The sequence below is a fragment of the Solanum dulcamara genome, chromosome 6 (genome assembly GCF_947179165.1).
Source record: "Solanum dulcamara chromosome 6, daSolDulc1.2, whole genome shotgun sequence".
Taxonomy (NCBI): domain Eukaryota; kingdom Viridiplantae; phylum Streptophyta; class Magnoliopsida; order Solanales; family Solanaceae; genus Solanum; species Solanum dulcamara.
Window position 1 is genome coordinate 36506324 of NC_077242.1, and position 23423 is coordinate 36529746.

Sequence of the window (23423 nt, forward strand, 5' to 3'; positions counted from 1 at the left end):
TTATATTTAATACTTTCGTTGTTTTAATTTATTTTTATTTTTTAGTATGTTATGTATTTATAAGTTACTAAAAAATCAAATTATAAATTACAATAATTGACACATTAAATATTTAAAGAATATATTAAAATTTTAATTAACTTTCAGAATTTCACTCGCACCACATAAATTGATACAAAAAAAGTAATATATATTATTTGAAAATTATGTTAAGAGTACTATAAATCACAATAATTAATAATTTTAAAATATTTTAATAAACAATTTAAATTTGGTTAACTCTCAAAATTTTACATGTGCCACATAAATTGCGACAAATAGAGTAACATATAGTATTTGAAAATAACGTTAATTAAGTGCATACAAATTACAATAATTAACAACTTAAAATATTTAAAAAGCATATTAAAAAGTTGGCTGACTCTCAAAGTTTCACATGTGTCACATAAATTTGCAGAGTGAGTGACATATTATTTGAAAATTATATTAAAAGTAGTATTGTAACTCACAATAATTAACAACTTACAATATTCTAAATTAATATAAAATTTTGGCTAACTCTCCTAATTCTATCTGTGCCACATAAATTGATATAAATAGAGTAATAATATTGGGCCCTATTTTAAAAACCTATTGAAATTTTTGTTAACTCTTGAAATTTCCCCCGTACCACTTAAATTGAGAATTGGGATAGATGGAGGAACCTATATATTATTGAAAAATTATGTAAAAAGTATTATAAATCACAATAATTAACAACTTAAAAAATTTAAAATTTTTAGAAGAGAACATGAGCAGCTTAGGATCAACATCGACTTGACTGATATGCCCTTCTACTTCATTTTCCTTTATTTATATTTAGTGTTTTCTCCATTTTACTTTAGTTGTCTTACTTTTCTTTTTAGTAGTTGAAATATTTAAACATTACGAAAAAGTGGTATTATAAATCACAATAACTAACAACTTAAAATATTTTTAAAAAATATTATAAATTATGTCGGCTCTCAAAATTTTGCTTATGCCAAATAAATTGAGACAAAGAGAGTGATATATATCACTGTAAACTAGTGAATTTGTCCGCGCTTCAAACTGTCACAAAATATGCAAAAAATGACAAAATAATTTTTGTTATAAATGTTATAATTGTCACGACCCGATTTCTCAAGTAATGATGACATCTACTATCAACCCACCTATAGGTAGGCCAAAGCCCACAGTCGAGAACCATAGGCAACATATCATCACACGCGAAAGAAAAGAATGAATAATAATAATATTTATAATAAGAAAAGAAGAATGAGAACAATACAACAAGATAACCCCAAAAACCTAGTCTCAGTCAGTAGTTGAGCCACTAGACTAAATAAGGAAGTACAAGGTTTATACAGATACAATAATAGTGTGACTGTCTCCAAAAATAAAATAAAGACTAGTCCAAGTCAAAACAAAGGGAGATAGGCAACTCTTAATGCCAAGAACTCACCCAAGTCTCTAAAATCCAAGAGTTGCTCCGCACGATATCCAAATCAGCAAAGAAAACCTGTCCTATGATCTGTAGGGTGAAGAAGGTAGTATGAGTACTCACAAGTGGCTTTCAGCAGGCATCGGCCAACTGAGATCTAAAGATAAAGATAGTATAAAGAACATGTAAAAAAGAAGTATATATCACAAGTAACTAATAAGAATACTACGGAGGCCTGAAATAAGAAACTTCTGATACAAGGAAGGGAGAAGATAGAGAACAAGCAAGGAAACAAAGGACGTACTTGGTGGACCCAGCCCAGAACCTAAACACGACAACACACTATGAAGGAGGACAACTAAGTGACGACCTACTAATAGAAGTAAACACAAATATCATATAAAGGACCAAAGTATCACAACAAATAAATCCCTGCACAGAAAGGTTAGATAAATAAGAATAAGGGCAGTAACTACCTTCAAACACGAGACCACCCTTTATACTGCCACAAGTTCGCAAATAATCAGACATTACCTCCCAAGCCCCTGTGTGCCTAGAAGGTTCACTCAAAAATATGTAAACCTGCACGATATCCCATAATACCGACAGGTACAAACATCTATGTTGGTGATAGGCAATGCATATATGAATGAGAGTTATGCAATAAAACCAGTAGTACGATCAGTGCCAAGTGCAATACACCTAGTTCCAGTCCCGACCAGGAAGTAAGACCCATGCGCCTCTTTAGGGTCACTATGAAGGGATCGGGAACACCCCTATATACTTGTCTAGTCCCAATCCAGGTCTAATATCAATATAAATATCAATCTTTATATCCGAGCATCTAGAATCTGCTCTTTCACGGTGACCAGAGATAAATATTAAAATAAATATAGAAAGGGTCAGGAACTCTCTCCGACCAAACCAATATAAGAAAATGAGCGCATCATCGATGCCTCTAGTCCTTTATAATTAGTACTAATAAAGGTAGTATGACCCCCATTTAGAAAATCAGTATAAAATAGTTTGGGTTACAACCCATCTTTCTCAAATCAATGCCAAGATCCAATGCATGCACCGGAGTCGACTACATCCTTGAGAAAACAAGGCTCCAATGCAATGCATGCCATCACCAGCACTCAAATAACACGTAAAATCACATATGATAATGACAACACAAACACCTTACCCTCTAGAGCATAGAAACAGGACTAACACATACAACCGACTCTAACCAACGCCTAGTGCTCAAATCTACTCCTCTAATTTAACAACAAGGCCTAAAAGGGATCTCAACCCTAACTAGGTAACAAGGAGGAGGATATGAGGAAACGGTGCTAGGCTAGTCAATCAATAGCTCTAGATCCGACTAAAGTACAACCTCAAAAGTACTAATACAACTAGCCCCGCCAAACGACAAAAATGAAAGCATAGAGGATTCTAACTCTAAATCTAGAAATGGGGCCCAACATTTATTCACAAGCCTAACTGGGTGAGAAACACTACACCAAGGGTCAAAAATAGGTTCTAATATAGTGAAGGGCACTAAGTCTCAGAAATTCCCACCAACAATGGCTACAACAACTAAGGATCAACTCAATCTCAATTCTAAGGCACAATTTTGCCAACCACCATAAGCATTGAACAAGAGGCCTAAAATAGGTTAATCAAGGTCAAACTAAGGCATAATCAATAATCTACCAAATACACAGAGGGTTTCATAAAGACAACATAGCCTAATGCTCATACTTGGACAAGGATGCAAGAAACTAGGAATCGAACCTAACCCATCATATACAATCCAAACAACAAGAAATTTATACTAAACAATAGCTCATGAAGCCCAATCAAAGGAATGAAGACCGTTGCCTACCTCGAAGCCGAACACGTGCGCTCCCAGTCCACTTCCCGGTAACTTTCAACTCCAAAAATAACTCCAATTGCCTCCATGCTATCAAAATGTTGATCACCTCCTCAATACAAATGTTTTGATACTAAAATTATATTTTCGGAGATGGGTCAATTTTAGGGTCCAAAATGAGAAATATGGGACCCGCTTCTAGAAATTCTGAAAATGACCCCAAAAGTTGGTCTTAAGCAGCACCCCAAGTTCATGAAATAATTTACAACACAACATGGGGTTGGGAGAAGTCAAGAAATAATCATGCACTAAGAATTTCCAATATTTTGAGCTAAACACAAAACGGGGACAACAACTTTAAACAACGATTTACCGGAAATGAAACCTCATCGAACAAAACTAATCATGCCCGACATTCCTTGCAAAAAAACCCACAATTTGGACTCTTGAATCACCAGAAAATAGACCTAAAATGACCAAGAAAAAATCCCAAAATTCACCACAATTCCATTTTAAAAATAGCAAGAGATAACAGCTAAAGTCGCAAAATTACCTCAAACGGAGAGTACCCAGCAGTCCCTAAGTACTCTAATGCGTAGCCACAAACTTTCCGAACACATTGGGCTTTGAATCACCCAAACTGGAGCTCTAGAACCTAAGTTATAGGGTGAAGTTGGAGAAGAAGACCAAAATCGGGTTTGGTCTTTTTTAAAGATCCACCCAGATTTTGCTGCAACACAGGTTTGGCAAAGTTCAAAATCTCTGATGGGGTGCTCGGAATTCGTTCAAAATCTCATGCGCACAAACGGACTATGCTATCCCATAAAATTCGTCGTTCTAGTCTAAACGGTGCAGTTGAAATTTTTTAATAGAGGCCGTTTCGATGAAAAGTGGGTCCTACATACAAGCACCAAATTAAACCAAAATCTACAAAGGGGCTCAAAATTAGATCAGAAACCTTAGAACATACACAAAAGGTTGTTCTAGACCAAACTCGACATTCCTGTGTTAATCACGGTGACGAAATTTCAATCCTAGTGCGCTTCCTGAGAATGTTGACCAAAGTCAACCTTAGATTAAAGCTTATAAGCTAAAACGCCTAAGTGCTCAAACTCGCATCGAAAGGCTCGCAACTCGAGTCGAAAATGCTACTAGCCTAAAATGACCATTTTGAAGCTGATGGAACCATCAGAATTCCATTCTAAGGTTGTCTTCTTAGAGTTTTGACCAAAGTCAACTATTCAAACTCTAAGAGATCCAAAACAGGAAAACAACCATAAAACCCAAATAAAAGACCAAGTAACCGAACTGTCAGTGCCAGCAAGTCATAAATGACCTGGGTCGCTTCAGGAAAGCTCTAAATGCTGAAAAGATCGAGAAAAGATGAAAATGACCTTAAGGGTCATTACAACATCTACTACTAAAAGGACTTTTGTCCTCGAAATTCAAAGGATAGAAAAGAACCCAAGGGCATGAAATGATTTGTAAGCTAGGCCCGCAATCTCTGCCAAACCTATAGGCACCTTCTAGGGCCAGGCAACGCCAACCCAAAACTCAAGCTAAGAGAACACTCCCAAATTCATTTCTTTTCTTCAACAACTAAATCCAACTTTCAATTCCTCTCTTTTGATATTGACTTCCACCCAACAAGAACAAACTCAACTGAACACAACAGACTAATCTGAGATAAACCAAAACCACACAGATACGTCAGAATTAGGCGACTAATAGACAAGAAATGATGTTAAATAACTCCCACATCGAATTCTTTCCTTTATACTCCAAACTCAAGACTTTTTAGTCATCTTTGGTATTCCACCCATCATAAACCACAGTAACAGCTCCCAACACCATCTAAACATTGCCCAAATAACCATGAAGGAAAGCCAAGCACAACCTGAACATTGAAAAACGGTAAGAATAAAATAAGTACATCAGCCCAAGGCACAAGCCCAAAGTTCTTACCTAATGACATCCAAAACCAATAACTAGAGTTTGAAACCTATCATTCAAAATTGAAATGGTCGCTTCAAGGGAAACCAAATCCACAAGAGGAAAAAACGCCTACAGACCAACTCCAATGTCAATTTGCTACCAATGAAACTTCTAGAAAATGAACCAATATGAGAATCTAACCCATAATCAATGGGAATTGATTCCATGAGTCCATGTACCACTCCCCAAGTGCAAATCTAAGTAAACTACCATAATCCAAGAGTAACTAAGGAGGCAGTTAGTGATTAAACATCTCAACTCGTCAAAAGCAACCCAAATGAAGCCAAACCACCATAAGGTACACCACAAGGAACACTGCCAGCTAACTGCAATGACATATGCGAACCTTCCACCCTAAATAAGAAACCAAGAGATGATCCCACGAATTACTTTAACTCTATCCTGAAGCTGAGCCTTCTAAGATAAATTTCATTCGCCCATGAAAGACAGTTTAAATTAGTCAAAGCATACCACAACAGAAGACATAAATCAACAATCTAACTCTGAACCATCGACATACCCGTAGTAGTTTACCGATAGAACCAAGGCACAACACGAAATCACTGAGAATAAAGGGAGTCCTGGTAGTAAGGTAAAACAAGCCTGTGATTGAAATTTCTGAGGTGTATTGACTAACCACCTAAAAGTCCATAAGTCACAAGGCACACCAAGGCAATTCTGATAAACCACAACTCATCAATATGAACTCCCTTACTCCACAATCACCCCTTCTCGCTAATTGTTGGTCAGTCACAATTATAAGAAGACCACCATTTCCATGAACCCAATAGAATCCTCTTACAAGATACTTCAAGCTAAAACATTACCATACTTAAAATGAACAAAGAAATTTCCATTTCCAGCCTTTCCAACTCAAACATAGACAACTAACACCACATCACACAACCAGCTTAATCGATAACTTAACCATCAAACTTATTGTGAAGAGATAACCTAGCAAAATCGGAGGGTGAACCTTAACTTCACCATGTTAGAAACTAAGAATAGGGAATCAAACAAAGAAAGAATCGATGAATGAGATCTACAGTAGACCATAAGGACCACAACTACTGACACACCCTTCTCTCGGCAGCAACCTCAGATCAACTAAGTACATTGGGGGTAAGGCAAAATAGGAAGGGGAAAGGACCAACCCTAGAAAACTCTAGAATGGCTAAACAGAAATCCACCAGAGTAATCAACTAAGCTCAACATCTACAAGGTATAACTCTACCACGATTGCAACATAACAACTAACTAAAATGATCCACTACTAAAAGAAATCACCTAGGGCAAATAAACACAAAAACATAGTTTCGAGTAAAACTCTCATAGCAAATAACAAGCAAGTTATCAGGCAACGTAAGCACACCCACATATTTCAAGTAAAGTAATCACCAGAATCGCAAGATGAATCTAACAAGCCAAGTAATCATCGATGGGTACGAAGACCCCAAAACCCAAGCACTATAAGCAAGGAAGGTCCTAGAAATAAAATTTACCCAAATCTAATTGATACATGGAGCTTATCATCTATATGACCTGCAGAAGCATGGGATGAAATGCGCCTAGCCTCGAACTGAACACATGTACCACTAACTGCAACAATCGGGGTACCACCTCTAACTGACTCTCCCTAAGCCCTACGAACCCGATCTTGTCAAGCTTGTTGCCTGTAATGTATGACTATAAGACAATCCCTTGCCAAATGTCCTAACTCATTGCATGTATAACATCTCCTACTCACTACAACCCACTCAGATGGCCTGGATGACATAGAATGAACCCAGAACCTAGATGCTCAAAATACATACCTTGAGAAGTCTGCCGTGAACCCTGTCCACCGTGGGTACCATAACTTATCACAGGACCTCCTGGAATCTGAGGTGCTCCCGCCATGGGTCCGGTAGGTCTAGGGTAAGGGTAACCCTCCCAAGGATGATGCCTACCTCAGAGCAAGGTGCTACCTCTGATTCACCGACGGCAGGATCTCATATCTCCACCTCTGTAAATATCCATACATGCATGCTCTATAGATATCGCATAACTGACTACCTGGGGAAAAGTAGACCTAACTGCTATCAAGTGTTGTGATGCTAGGCGGAGTGGAAAAATCAATCCCTCAATAAATCACAGAGTCATGTTTCAATCCATAAGAAAAAAATGTAGGAGCATGCCATGTCCAATCTAGAAACTTCATCATATACTCAAAGACCGACGAAGGAGCCTGTTGAGGGCCTACAAGTCCAATACTAGGCTGTGAACCACTCGATGCACCCAAAACTACTCCCTCCTATAGTGTATGCTCAACGAGACACACAATATTCAACGTTTGATCCAAAGGAATCGAGGTGGTCATAAATAATGTCAAAGCCTGGGTAGTATGTGTCGATGCTTTGACCACGCCTATTGGAAAGTTCATACTATCTATCTAAGGAGGAATGAATTCTAACAAAGTATTTAGAGGTTCATCAAAGAAATTTCACACAATAAGGAAAAAGGAATAGAGTTTTCCTAAAATGCCCTATATCTTCCCGAAGGTAGGATATAAAAGTCTACGCACCAATACACAGGACTCTACTTGGCAGTTGCTCTTATTACGATGATACTGGCGAACCTAAGCTCTGATACTACTCTTTCACGACCCAATTTATTAAGTCATTATGGAACCTACTATCAACCCACCAGTAGGTAAGCCTAAATCCACAGTCTGAAACCATAGGCAACGGACCATCACAAGTGAAAGGAAAGATACGAATAATAATAATATTAATAAGAAGAAAAGAAACATGAGAACAATACAATAAGATAACCCCAAAGACCTGGTATTAGTCCGTAGTCGAGCTACTAGACTAAATAAAAAAGTACAAGGTTTATACAAATATAATAATAGTGTGACTGTCTCCAAATACAAAATAAAGACTAGTCCAACTCAAAATAGAGGGAGATTGGCAACTTTGAACGCCAAAAGCTCACCCAAGTCTTCAAAATCCAAGAGCTGCTCCACACAATATCCAAATCAGTATTGAAAACCCGTACTATTATCTACAGGGTGCAGAAGTGTTGTATGAATACCAACAAGTGACACTCAGCAGGCATCGGCTGACTGAGCTTGAAAGGTAAAGCAAGTATAAAGAATATGTAAGCAAGAAAAATATATCACAAGTAACTAACAAGAATACTACGGAAGGCTGCAAGAAGAAACATCTTATATAAGGAAGGGAGAAGATAGAGAACAAGCAAGGAAACAAAGGATGTACCAGGTGGTTGTTGACACCCAATTTTGACTATCCACAACGCAAATTAGCTATCAAGTTTCTTTGAATTTCGAACATTTTGATATAATTGACTTTTATAAAAAAAAAGATATTTTCATGTTATTCTTAACTATTTTTATCTTTTTATAAATTTTAGTATAATATACATATTTTTATATAACTATATCTTTGATTACTATTTATGTGGTTATTCGAAAATCATCTCAAATTTTTTTATTTTTTACTAAATACAATGTTAGTTAGGTTAGTGTAATTATAATTTGTATTTTTGAAATTTTTAGTTTTTTCTAAAAAAAAAAAAACCTCAGTCTCCCACATAAAAAATTGATGAAGTGTTTGGGGTTTTTGGATCATATATAAAGGCCCACTTTCTTATTAAGAAAAGGGAAGAAGTGGAAGGTTTTTTAGCCACCCCAAAGTTAGAAATTTTCTTAACTTGGCTAGGATTTTGGACTTTTGTCCCCAGCCTAACCATGCCCGAGCCACTCGAACCATCAAGATGAGAGTCTAACACTACCTCACCAAATTCGATGTTCCTACCTCAACGACGCAGTTGAAATTTCCAATAGAGGTTTTTCAATGAAAAATAGGTCCCATACCTAAGCACAAAATTTTAAAAAAATCACAAAATGGCTTGAAATGAGGCTGATACTCGGGACATGCGCGATGATGGAATTTCACTCTAAGTGCATTTTCCGAGAATGTTGACCAAAGTCAACCTTAGGCTAAAGCTTATAGACTAAAATGCCTAATGGCTCAAACTCGTACCAAGGTTCGAGACTCGAGCTGAACATGTTACTAGCCTAAAATGATCATTCTAGAGTTGATGGAACCATCAAAATTCCATTCTAAGGTTGTCTTCCAAGAGTTTTGAGCAAAGTCAACCGTTCAAACTCTAAGAGATCCAAAACAGGGAAACAGGCATAAAAACCAAACGAACGACCAGGCAACCGAACTATTAGTACCAGTAAGTCATAAATGACTTGGGGTCACTTCAGAAAAGCTCTAAATGCTGAAAATATCCAGAAAAGATGAAAATGACCTTGAGGGTCATTACAATAATAAAATTAATTTTACTAATTAAATTAGTAATCTAAACGATGTAAATAATATCATCAATGAATCTAAATAAGTGTGGGTTTATTCGGACGACAAAGGGCATTTTGATCAATGTGCCTTTGGTCGTTCAGGGGTACTTTAGGTTTCCACAATGTTTATCGTTAAAAAGTATGACTCACGACATCCGTGTTGTCCCTTTGCGATGCTAACAGTTATTGTCGAGGAAGGCCAAAACAATAAATAAAGTGGTACATTCACCGATTCTTCCTTCTTCCAACTCTCAAGCTCTCTGGTTTCCTTCTCTTATTCCATCTTCATGCCCATTTTTACGTCTACTTGTTTTGATCTTCATTTATTTCTCTACTCTCTTATTTTCTCCTCCTTCTTCCTCTCTTGATTCTTATTCTCTTCTGTATTTTTGTTTGTTGATGCTTGTTCTTTGTATTATGGACCGGAAGTGTTGCATGAGGTGAATACCATGATTCCATCACTCTCTCTTGTCGTAATATATTTTCTCCAATTAATTTCTCTTATTGCACTTGTTTGTGGGTAATTTTTTCATAAATTTTTACATGAGTATATATGTTTATGTGACCTCCACATACATGATCTAGAACTACTGATTTTGGATAATTATTAGTATTTCGTACCTCTTTTGATTAACTTTATACTGTATTTTTCTTTAGAAAATTGCTGATGAAAATTTACTAATGGTGTTTTGTTAGTATTATATTTTCGTACAAACTAATTAATACATCATTAGTCTTGTCTTGGAGAAAATCTGAAGTCAAGCTTCTTTTGCTAACCATTGATATCTGTTAACTTTTAGTATTTAGTGATTTCTCAAGCCTAAGTTTTTTTCGGCTGGAAGAAAAATCATTTCGCTTGAGATAACCCTTCCACCACCATATCCGGGACCACTTGTGGAATTGCACTTGACGTTGTTGTTTGTTAAGGTAATCCTTGATTATTCTTTAGTAGGAAATTAACCATATTAACTCTATTATATCTTAATAATGTTATACACTTAGTTATAATGTGAAATGGTTGTGCTTTATGTTTCGTGATATACTGTATTGTAATGACCCTCCAGGTCATTTTTATCTCTTTTTTTATCTTTTTAGCATTTGGAGCTTTCTTTAAGCGATCTCAAGTCATTTATGACTTGTTAGCACTAATAAGCCTGTTTCCTTGTTTTAGAGCTCTTGGAGTTTGAATGGCTAACTTCGGTTAAAACTCCAGGAAGATAACCTTAGAATAGAATTCTGGTGGTTTCATCAGCTCCAGAATGGTCATTTTAGGCAAGTAGCATGCCCGACTCGAGTTTTTTCAGATTCAACTCCAAGTCAGGGACCACGTCCCCCAACCACCACAGGTCGTATTGCCATTCGCATACCGTGGTTGATTTCCTGGTGGACACCTTCCTTGAGACCCTCAGATGTTAGCCCAAATTCTAGCATCACGGATGACCACCACAGGCTGTAGTCCCCAAAACAGACTGTGGTGGGTCTCGTGGTGGGAAGCCTACCAACCCCCCTCCATCCCTCCCCTTTTCATAAAATCCCTAGTCTTTCACCATGGAGGGGACCACAAACCGTATTATCCATAACAGTCCGTGGTGATGGTCCATTTTGGTTACGAAATAAATTTTAATTTGGAGTTATTTTAGTCATTTTCCTATATTTCATTAATGAATGTGGATGGTTTTTGGGACTAGATTCTTACCTATTAACAAACCTAAAACCCTTAACCCTCTTATTCTCACATAATTCCCCAAAAATCCAACAATCTTCTCTCCCAAGTTTTTCTCTCAAGAGTCTTCTTCTCCCGCAAGCAATTCAAAGGATATCTTCAAGGTCAAGCTTCCATTCTCTTCAACTTAGGGCTAAAACATGGTCAAGGTATATGGGACTTCATCCAAGGGTACTTTTCACCCACGAAATCCCAAAGATTTCTTCTCAAGTTCTCTTATGATTTCTTCAATTAAAATCCCTAATTTCATAATCTTCATTGATTCTTCTTAATTATGATATATATTTCAATGCTATTAGCCTAATAATACATAAATCAGATAATATTGAATGATTTCAAATTGAATTTCAATGACCCATGCTATGTTCTAGTTTCAAGTATGAATTATGAGATATGATCATAATTTTCAAGTTATTTCAATGAAAGATTTATGAATGAGTTTAAAGATGCTTTATACAGAAAAGTTTATGAATGATGATTCTATGATGTTTCTAACAAGTTAATGATAGGGAAAGTTAGACCCTAAAGATGTTTTATGAGTAAAGATATGTAATGATGGAAAGCCTACACCTATATTACATTAGTTATATGATAGATGAGCTAATCCTATGATTTTAGTATAATGATGCTAGATGAACTATTCTTATGATATTTTATAAAGATGGATTGATATTTATTATTATCTTTCCTATGATGTTCATGATCATATTTTATGAGAGTTCCATTGAGATAATGACTAAGCACTAAGAGGAATTTTAGGTGTGGTTCGGTCCGATAACAAAAGGTTGGTTACCCAAGGGAATACTAGTATCAACCTTTACTCCCAAAACTATGTTGCCCATGTAGGTTTATATATGCCAATATGGCAAAGTTAGTGGATCCACATAGCAAAGTTAAAAGAGTTACTAATGGAGTATGCCCTAATAAGGTACCCTCCCTCGTCTCGATGTGGGAGTCATTGGATTTCGTGCATTAGCTCGCATGGTCTTATATGCCAATTAAAGGTCCTATCCCACACAGTTTCAGTTGAGTTATGAGTTCTTATGATGATTATGAGAATTTTTTGTTGCATTGACAAATGAGATAAATGTTTTACTATTTTCATGACTTTATTCACGTTTTGAAGATATTGGTCTTGCATCCCATGATTCATATTGATTATGTCCAATATTTATTGTCCATGCATCTTCTCATATACTTAGTACATTCGATGAAATAACGCATACTTTTGCCTACATTGTATTATAATGTGGGGTCTGACGATCACGCTCATCCTCCTCCCACTCGTGGCTAGAGTTTGCTATTAGCTTCTTTTTAGTGAGTCCTCACAGTTCGAGGATATAACACTTATATTACATTTGACAGTTGTTACTTCATTACTCTTATGTTGTGTATTTGGGTGAGCTAGGATCTTGTCTTATGCCCCCATTGAGTTATTAGAAGAATGTTAGATAGTAAAAGTCTATGCTGTCATTTTCTCATTTGAGACTTATGTTCTATTTGAGTTTATGCTTCTGTAACCTTTGGTATTGTTTAATTACTTAATTTACCTTATGTATGCTCACGAATATTATGCTAAGAGGCTTGGTTGGATTCCTTCGGAATTCTAATCTCCTTGTTACAACTAGGTCCTAGGTCGGGTCGGGACACATTATGAAGAAGAATATTGGACACAAAAAGCTGGTTGTAAGACCCCAAAAGTTGAGAAGTTGAAAAATGAGGTTCAAAGAGATGTCCCAAAAAAAATTACAACTTTTTGACACCAGGTGGTCTTCACAAAGCCCTTCACGGACCGTGAAAAGGACCACAGACCATGAAAGGGCATCGTGGTCTAGGATGGTACAAGTGGATCATGGGTGAGGACTATGAGAGGCACCACGGGTTGTGGTGGTCACCATGAGCCATGGTGGCCTCTATGAAGGTCGCCCCTCAGTCCCAAAATAGACTACATCACCACGACCACCACTACGGACTGTGGTGAGCCTTACAGGCCGTGGTGGGCCGTCCGTCAAGGGGTCCGTTCAGTTATTATTTCAGGGGTATTTTGGTCATTATCCACTCTTTCATATGAATAGTTAGGCTTTTTGTAATATCCCTCAAAATGCTCATAAGTGACTTAAGAATGCCTTGGGAATAGGCCGCTCATATAATGCATTATTCTTAATCTTTTTGAAAAATTAGAGTTCGAAATATCGATCAGGGGATCAAAACCTGTGAAAATAGTCTCGGTGGATTTTTGGAACCCGTATATCAAAAGATGGACTTTTCAAAGAAACTGCACAAAACAGTAAATTCGCGGACTTGCTCGTCTCCGTGTCGCGTACCTAGCTATGGTTTCTAGATGAATTTAGTTTTTAGTAAGGGCACTTTAGACTTTTCCCCAAATTGTTAGTTAATGAACCTAGACGTTTTTAGAACCTAATTAAGCTCTATAAATTGACCTAAACCTCTAATTCTATTCATTCTTCTACAACTCACCTACTCAAATATTTTTCTCTTTACAAAAGACACTCAAGGACTCCATTGAAAACTTCAAGTAAATTCACTTAAGCTCTCCATCAAAACTCTTAAGTTCTTCCAAATTATTTGGTTTTCTCACTTAAGGTATGTGGGTATTGATTCATGGATTCTTTCATCCATGATGCCTAATCAATTTCTCAAGTTTTCTATCAAATTAAAGTATGGTATTTTATGGATTTTATGATCTCTATTCCAATTGCATGAATTATGATTCAAATTATAATTATGAGTCTATTTTGATATAAATTAATGGTTATTGCATAGAATTGAAGAGTTTTCCATGAATTCTCCTATATTGATCTTTAGGGTTCATGATGTAAATTATAAGTATTTTCAATTATACTTCCAAAGGATATTATCTATTGAATTATGTATGGGCTGAAAGAAAGTTTATGATCATGCATGTTTTCAAGTCAATTTCATGACTTTCAAGTCAATTGATCATGCATTCATGTCTTATCCTAATTTCTAGTATAAGCTATGATCATGAATTTCCAAGTATGAATTATGATTATGAATTTCAATTATGATCATGAACTATAAGTATGTTTCGAATGATGATTTTCATGCATATTATGGAATGGGTGACTTAGGGCCCAATGTGGTACCTTAAGGCCTAATGATATAATTATGTATGTATAATTTGTAATGTGGAAGAACAATATCCGCATTGCACTTATGTTATGAAAATGAGCTACTCTATGATTTCAAACCTATGATCATGACTAGGATATATGAAATTATGATTCTATGCTATGCATGTATTCCGTGGGATTTGACTTAGCACCGAGTGGATTCGAGGTGGCGACTCAAAATATGGGGTCCTTATATAAAGTCTCTTGTCCCAAAACTACGTGTCACTATAGGTACAAAGGGATTAGAGGTGAATACCCAATCTCTAAGAGGTGAGTACCCGAAATATCAAGGCTTGAAGGTGAGTACCCGAGTCTAAGAACTAGGGGTGAGTACTCGGTTCACATAACCGCCTAGTGGATCCACTTAGGCATGTAGGAGTCTACCTTGGCAAGTAGATTCCCCTTTTCCTTCATTGTATAGGGAGACAACGGAATTCCATGTTATAGCTCGCATGGTCTTATTGTCGGTTATTTTCCTATCCCACATGTGTATGGTCCTTTTTATGTTTTAAATGACTACTCCTACCTTTTACTTTATATGATACTATTATGGTTTATTATGCATTGATCCTTCTTAAAGACTACTTATGATTTTCGACTACTTCTCCTATCATGTTATTTAAAATGGTTATTTGTACAAACATGATTTCTATGCATTGCATTTCCTACATACTTAGTATATTCCAACGTACTAATGCATATTTTGCCTACATTATCTCATAATGTAGGGATTGAGGTTGAAGATCATATTCGTCCACGTGGCTAGTTAAGCTTTTCTATCCAGCGATGTTTGTGGTGAGTCCTCATTTATCGGAGACTAGTCATCGAGTTGGTTATTATTTTCAAAGACTTTTGTTATATTTCATATTGAGGGTGAGCTAGGGACATGTCTTAGCTCCCGCCCATGCTCATGAGTAGAACCATCTAGTTGGACAAATGTTTCGAGTCTATGTTGTCATGTGACATTCTTCAATTTCTATTCATTCTTCAATTTCTATTCATGGTTTAGACTCTCTTATGATATTCTTCTTTTACTTTACCTTATGTATGCTTATGATATGTACAAGAGGCTTGATTGAAGCCCTTCGGGGTTTCAATCACCATGTTACGACTAGGCCCTAGGTCGGGTCGTGAAACTTTTTTATGTCATTTTCCCCATAACCTATAAATACCCAAAACTCTCTTTAACCTTTCATTCTCTCTCAAACACCTAGCACAAAAATCAACTCTTTAAGAATTTGCCCTTCCAAAGATCTTTCTTCTTCCTCAAGACAAGTTAGGGCTGCAAGGTCAAGATCAAGTCTCCATTGCTAGAAGGTTGCACTTAGGGCTTTGAATTTCCCATGAATGTGGAAATTCATCTATGGTCCCTTTCACCCATGTAGTCCCAAGGTTCTTCTTAAATTTGGTTTATGATTTCTTATGAATTATTCTACTAAAAGCCCTAGTTTCATGAATTTGCATTAGGTCTTCTTAATTATGATGTATTTTATATTTATTAGTCTAATTATGCATAATTCAAAATACATGTCATGATTTCAAGTTGAATTTTAATGACTCATGCTATATACTACTTTCAAGTATGTTTTTAAGGAATTATGAACATGAATTATGAAGGATGTCCATGAATGTTTTAGGAATGTTTATCAAGACTTATGAATTACTCGTGAAAGTTAAGAATGATGTTTTCTATGATGTTTTCTATGATGTTCAAGCAAGTGACCATGAACTATGAAAGGTTTCTCTACGATGTGAAAGAAATAATGATTTAGATGTCGTTAGTAGAGGCAAGAGTCTATATGAATTATATTATAATCATGATAGGTTGAAGGAGCTATTCTTATGATTTTCAAGTATTTATGATGAACATAGTATTACTAGATTCTTACCATCTTCAAAGATTATGATATATTATGTATGATATTCCATTAAAAGTTGACCTAGCACCGAGTGGACCCTTGGATAAGAGGCTCATTAGTTAGAAGAGGTATGAAACTGTTAGCAGAAATCCCATTGTCCCAAAACTACGTGCCACCGTAGAAAGAAGAATCACCCGTTAGTAGAGGCTTGATTCCTTAGAAAGGGTCACCCGTTAGTTGAGGCTTGATTCTTTAGTAGCTTAGTGGATCCACTTAGGCATCACAGAGTCTATTTTGGCAAGTAGCCTCTCTCTTTTCGATATAGGATTTACATCGAGATTCTATGTTATAGCTCACATGGTCTTAAATGTCAGTTAACGGTATCTCTCACAAAGACTTATGGCTCTCAAAGATGACTACTATCCGATTCATGTATATACTATGTTACAAGTCCCCATGATGATGTTTATGATGCATGGACCACATGTTTATGATACTTAAATGTTATCAAGGTCTTACTCATATTTTAAGATATTGATCATGTATCTTATTTCATATTGATTATGTCCTATTTTTATTGTTCATGTATGCTTCTCACATACTTAGTGCATTCCATGTACTAACGCATACTTTTGCATATATTATATCAGAGTCCGACGATCACACTCATCCTCCAGCTCGTGGCTAGAGATTTAACACTTCTTCTATTATCGGTGAGTCCTCATGCTTCGAGGATAAGACAATTATCTTTTCATTATTCTTCATGGTTTTTACATTCATATATTGGATGAGCTAGAAATTTGTTTTACTCCCCCATCTAAACTTAGTAGAGGCATGTTTAGACGTTCATGAGTTGTAGCTCCATTTATTCAGACAAGTTGTTGGAGGTTCTTCTTATTCAAGGTTTTATTTTAAGACTTATCTTCTGCTTATGATTTTATCAATGTCTATCAATCGTCGTGTCACGCATAGGGTCTAGCTTGGATCGTGGCACTGATATTCAATGGTTTTCTAAGGGTGATAGAAATACTAAGTTTTTTCACAACTTTCTTAATGGGAGAAGGAAGAAATTGTAGATTAATAGAAATACGAAGAACAATAGGGAGTGAGCGTGGGTTAGGATGAGGTGGCAGCAGAAGGTATCCAATTTTATCAAAATCAATCCACTTCTGAAACTGACAATGTGTAGTTGACTCTATTGAAAAATATTACTTCTTTTATTAATAGATGGGATAATCTGAGGTTAAATTACATGCCATCAACAGAAGAGATTAAAAGAGTGGTATTTGAATTAAATGGTGAAAGTGTCAGTGGCCCTGATGGTTTCAGTGGTGCTTTTTACCAAGCTTGTTGGGGTATTATTGGTAATGATATTATCAAGGTGGTGAATTTTTTCTTTTCAGGTGATACACTTTCAAAGTTAATTACTCATACTAATGTGGTCTTATTGCCTAAAAGAGAAAATGTGCAAATTTTGATTTAAGACCAATTAGTCGAAGTAGTTTTAAAAATAAAATGATCTCTAGGGTGATTCATGATAGAATGGAGAGCCTACTACCTAAAATTATATCTCAGAATCAATCAGGATTTGTGAAGGGTAGACGTATTACTGAGAATGTGTTATTGGCTCAAGAGATTATTAGTGACATTAGGAAAAAGGGTAAACCTGCAAATATTGTCATTAAGCTAGATATGGCAAAGGCTTATGATAGGATGGACTGGAAATTTCTGACGAAAGTGATGGAAAGATTGGGTTTTGATAATCTACTAGTGGATAAGATTTGGAGATTGGTGGCTAACAATTAGTATTCAGTACTTATCAATGGTCAAGCTCATGATTTTTTTCATTCTACTAGAGGAGTAAAGCAAGAAGATCCACTATTACCTGCCCTATTCATTATTGTTGTTGCGGTTCTATCTAGATATTTAAATGAATTATTTTTTAACAAGGATTTTAAGAGTTATGGGATGCCAAATTGGGGTGATAGTATCAATCATTTAGCTTATGCTGATAATATTATCTTTTTTTGTACTGCTAAAAAGAAAACCTTACAGTTGGTGATGCAAATTCTGAAGGAGTATGAGAATCAGTTTGGATAGAAAAATAACAAGGATAAGAGTTCTTTCTTTTTTTTCATAAGACTACAAGAGTGATAATTTAGGAGATTGAAAATGTCACTAGCTTTAGCAAAGGAAATTTTCCTTTAATGTATCTTGGGTGTCCAATTGAACATGCTAGAAAAAGGAAAACTAACTTTATAGAGTTAGTGAAGAAGGTACAGAATAAGTTGCAAGCATGAAAAGGTAAACTTTTATTTTTTTTTAAGAAAAACATGTTCTGATTAACAATGTTCTTCAAAGCATACTAGTATATTTATTATTAGACATTGTTCCCCCTGAATGTATTATTCATGATCTACATATAGTATTTGCAAGATTCTAATGAAATTTCAGGGAAGAAAGAAAGAATAAACACTGGGTAGCATGGGTTGATGTTTGCTATCCAAAGAATAAAGGGGGTTTAACATCCCCTAAAAACGTTGTATACGAAGTTTCAATTCTCGTCTAAAAATGATACAGCCTCTGTATTTTGGGCATAACGTTTTATCGGATTGTCCAAATTGGGTGATTCAAATTTCTGAGTAACCACAAGATCATTACCTACAACTTTTGGGAAGACCATAATTTACGTTTCGGAGTTTAAGTAGGTCAAATTAATTAATTATTATAAGACAGTGTGCTGTGACGAAATGGAGTATTTGTAGAAGAAAATTCATATCTCACTGTAGGATGCTCCAAATTGGTTGATTCTTAAACGACATGAAACTAGACTTCTATATCTACAATTCTTATGGAGACACCAAATCATAATAAGGAATTTATCTTGTTCAAAAGCAGCTCCGAAAAGGAGTATTCTGTCAAAGGTAACTCATTTCACCTACCATAAAAAAATCTAGATACATTTGACATCACTCATGACATAAATTGTCCTCCAATTAACATCATCCATGGCATCATAATTTTCTACTAAATTTTCAGATTTTTCTTTATAATTATTTTATTTATTGTTAGGTCCCTCTTTCCCACCTATAAATACCCACCTTATTTACTCATTTTATTCATCAAGCTTTCTCAAACAAGTCTTCTCTCTATACACTTCTTTACACTTTCTCAAATATAATTTTAGTTCTTAGTAGTGAAGAAATACTATTCCGATGATTCATATACTCCGGGTAGTACACAAAACGTTCTGGCGAGAAGAAAAGCTAGGACTCAAGAGTGTTCATTAAGTCTTTCGGTTCCGACTAAAGCTTCGGATTCTAGGTATGTAAGGCTTCAATGAGAGTATTTCTTCCACTCTCATGTATAAATTATTTTGATTATATGATAAATTATATTCATTTTCTTTAAGCTCTACTCTAAGTTATGTGGGTATTTATCCATGGGTTCTTCAACCCATGTAGTCCAAAAACTCTTTCAATTAAGTCTCTTGATTTCAAGTAATATTTTCTTATGGTAAATTCTTAATTTTACTTAATAGTATGAATCATGGTTAAACTAATGATTATTGCTCTATTTTGATGCAACATAATTTCATATGTATGAATTGATGGTTTACAAGTAATTCCTCTATTTATCTATTTAAAGATTCTTGAAATTCATGGTGGGTTGTTTAAAGCATGATTTTTAATCAATGGATTTCAAAGTATTTATGTATATTTATTTACATACATATTTGCAAGTTGAAGTGATTTGAACCCACCTAGTTTTACTATGTTTTTAATAAAGTTTGACTTGAAAGTTTTGACTCCAAATAAATGTTTATGAAAGCAATATCTATGATCAAAAAGAGAGTCTTATGAAATGAAAGAATGATGAAATGATATGAATGATGGATTCTTTATGCAATAAGGACAATTCTTGCATATTTGAATTATCAAATGTTTTAATGAGCTATTCTACCGAGTATGATGTTTGAATTCTCAAGTTATATGCTATGAATATTTTGAAGTATTAAACTATTCCGTGGGATTGACTTAGCACCGAATGAGGCATTGAGGTGGGATTCGATAAGGGAATCCTAGTAGCAACCCCTTGTCTCATTAACTATGTGTCAACATAGGAGCCCTTGTAGGCTTAGGCTAATGGATCCATGAAAGCCCTTAAAGTTAAAGCTAAAGAAATGAATGAAATTGACGGAGTTCTACCTGGCAAGTAGTCTCCCCGGCCAACGTAGGAGGTTATGTTGGATTTCATGTAATAGCTCGCATGGTCTTAAATGTCGGTTATGGTTATTTTCCCACAAAATGAATGTTTAAAAGGATATCTATATGATTTATTATGCATGCATTACATTATGTTCCATATTACATAAATGTTATAATGTTTCCTCAATGTTCATGCATCCTTACATACTTAGTACATTCAAAGTACTAACACATACTCTTTTGCCTACATGATATCACCATGTAGGGACCAGTGCTCCTCCTCGTTCTCCTCCACGTGGCTAGTTGAGATTTCGTTGAAGACTACTTTTGGTGAGTTCCCATGTTCCGGGAACAATACTCCTTTATCTTTCTAGCTTATGATATGTTAAGATATTTTACTATGGCATTTCTTCTATTATGATTGAGGGTGAGCTAGGGACTTGTCTTAGCCCCGTTAAATCTAATAGTTAGAGGTATTGTTGGACATATGTAAGTTGAAGATTTACTATTTTGATTTCCGCTTGTTTATTTATCATCATTACCTATGAAAGGCTAAAAGAATGCTAAGAGGCTTGTTTGAGGTACTTTCGGGTTCCTCATTCGTCATGTCACGTCTAGGCCCTAGGCTTGGGTCGTGACAGGGGGATCAAGCTTTAGATATTTATTTGATATTTCTAAAGCCCTATTTGCAAATCTGTGGTGGAGCTTTAGGACTAAAAAATCATTATGGGTAAATTTCATATGGATAAAATATTGTAAGAGGCAAATGCCACAAGTTGTTGAATGAAAAGGTGGCTCTCAGGCGTGGAAATACATGCTTCAAGCAAGAGACTATTTTGATCAGGAGATATGGTGGGAACCAAGAAGTGGCAGTGCTAGTACATAGTATGATAATTGGACTCATTTAGGTGTTTTATGCTATGTACTACCTATTAATCAAGTCATGCAAGAAGGATTGGAGGATGTAAAGTCACTAATGTTGGATGAAAGCTGGAATGTTCCATTGCTAAATGAACTACTCCCTAGTGAGATTGTTACTCATATTATTGACAAGATTAGTGTGGTGCAGGTTGAGGATGATAGGGATAAACCTTGGTGAAAACTTACTGAAAATGGTAAATTCACAGTGTCATCAACATGGAAACTGGTAAGAGATGAAAAGGAAAGACATAAATTTTTCTCAAATATTTGGCTCAAAGGACTTCCATTCAAGATTGTTTTTTAATGTGGAGGGTATGTAAAATAAGAATTACTATTGGAGAAGTCCTTATGCAGATAAGGGTGGTTCAGGGTGTGAGATGTTGTTGTTGCAGCACAGATGCAGTAGAGAATTTTCAATATCTATTCTATGATTACCTTGATTCTAACATGGTGTGGGATTACTTTGTTGCTGCAATTGGTGTTCAAGGTCCATTTATACAGTTGAGAAGCAACATTCTGAAGTGGTGTCAAGAAGACTGTGCTCCAAAACTGATGATTATTTTTAATATCATACCCGCCATGGTGATTTGGCACATTTGGAAGGGAAGGAATGTCATACATCATGGAAAGAGGATGTCTATTCATGCTTTACTAGCAGAGATTAACAAGAATATTTATTTGTTTTCTATTACAAAGTATCATTGCCTAATGAATGTTCCTAAGAGTTGCCTTTCATTGTGCAATATCTAGAGGAATATAAACCAAACCTAGTTATCAAAATTGTTACTTGGAATGCTCCTAACAGGGGAAATTTGAATGTAATTCTGATAGAGCCTGTAAAGACAACTCTGGCCCTATGTCTAGTGCTTTTTGTGTGAGGAATAACTGTGGAGAGTTTGTGTATGCTGAGATTAAATTTATGGCGGAAGGCTAAAGTTGAACTAACAATAATTTCAATGGGGCTAAAATTATGTGTAGCTAATAATCTTTTGCCAATTACATTGAAAATATATTCTTTAGCTCTTAACAAGATTATCGATAGGGTGTGGAAAGTGCCTTGGACCATAAGGATGGAGGTGAAGAAAATAAGTTTTCTCAGAGAGAAGGTTTCTAATCTGGTGGAGGTGTCTCACATTCTAAGAGAAAGGAATAAAGTAACAGATTTTTTTTCTAACATTGTTTATTCTTTTGCAGGGACAAGTCATATTAGGTATTCATCTATTGAACTGGTACTAAATGAAGGAAGAATAATCATGCAGATGTAAAAAATTAAAATCCCAAATTTGTGCATTAAGAAGTACCAAAATAAGAATTGTATATCCAGAGCAGCTAATTCTCGATGAAGTCAACTAGACATCATAAAATGCTAAAATATTGGGATCGATAAAGAAAAGTAAAGCAAGGATTGACTAACATCTTACCAGGCCAGATTCCACAAAAAATAGACTTCATAGATATGATAAGATTCATCCCTGAACAGTGGTATTAGTTCCTTTTGAAGCTCAATCTATTAAGCGATGGATTGAGTCAAATAAAATGAAGTTCTTGTTTGATTAAGAGGTGCTTGGTATAGAGTTACTCACTGGTAATTTTTCCTGATTCTATAAAGCTATGTTGAAGGAGTCTTCAACGAGCTAGAGTCATGGCGCTTGTGAGACTTTGAAGAGTCCTCAATGATTTCTACTCAAGCTAGCTTTCTCTTGGACCAAGTTAGGACCTGTATCAGGTGCTTCCAGTTGATATCAACACCAGCGTGAATCCATCTCAGGGACCCTATTCTTGTGAAAAAGATGAAGGTTCTCGATGGTGGACTTTCCTATTCCAATTCCCTGTTGGCTAATTTTGTTTTATTTGTCTCATTTTTATGTTGGGT

At 35.6% G+C, this 23423-nt stretch overlaps 1 long non-coding RNA gene across 9 annotated transcripts; it reads right to left on the reverse strand.

The window, feature by feature from the left end:
- Positions 1-1261: 1261 nt before the first annotated feature.
- LOC129893471 (uncharacterized) lies at positions 1262-23423 on the reverse strand. 9 transcript variants are annotated; one of them, XR_008767461.1, is made up of 5 exons: positions 23134-23423; positions 22972-23057; positions 3336-3413; positions 1939-2015; positions 1262-1552 (listed from the first exon to the last, which is right to left on the reverse strand). It is a non-coding gene; the product is annotated as an uncharacterized LOC129893471 (long non-coding RNA). The 9 variants fall into 9 exon arrangements; XR_008767458.1 differs by having other exon boundaries at positions 3336-3530; XR_008767456.1 differs by lacking the exon at positions 1939-2015.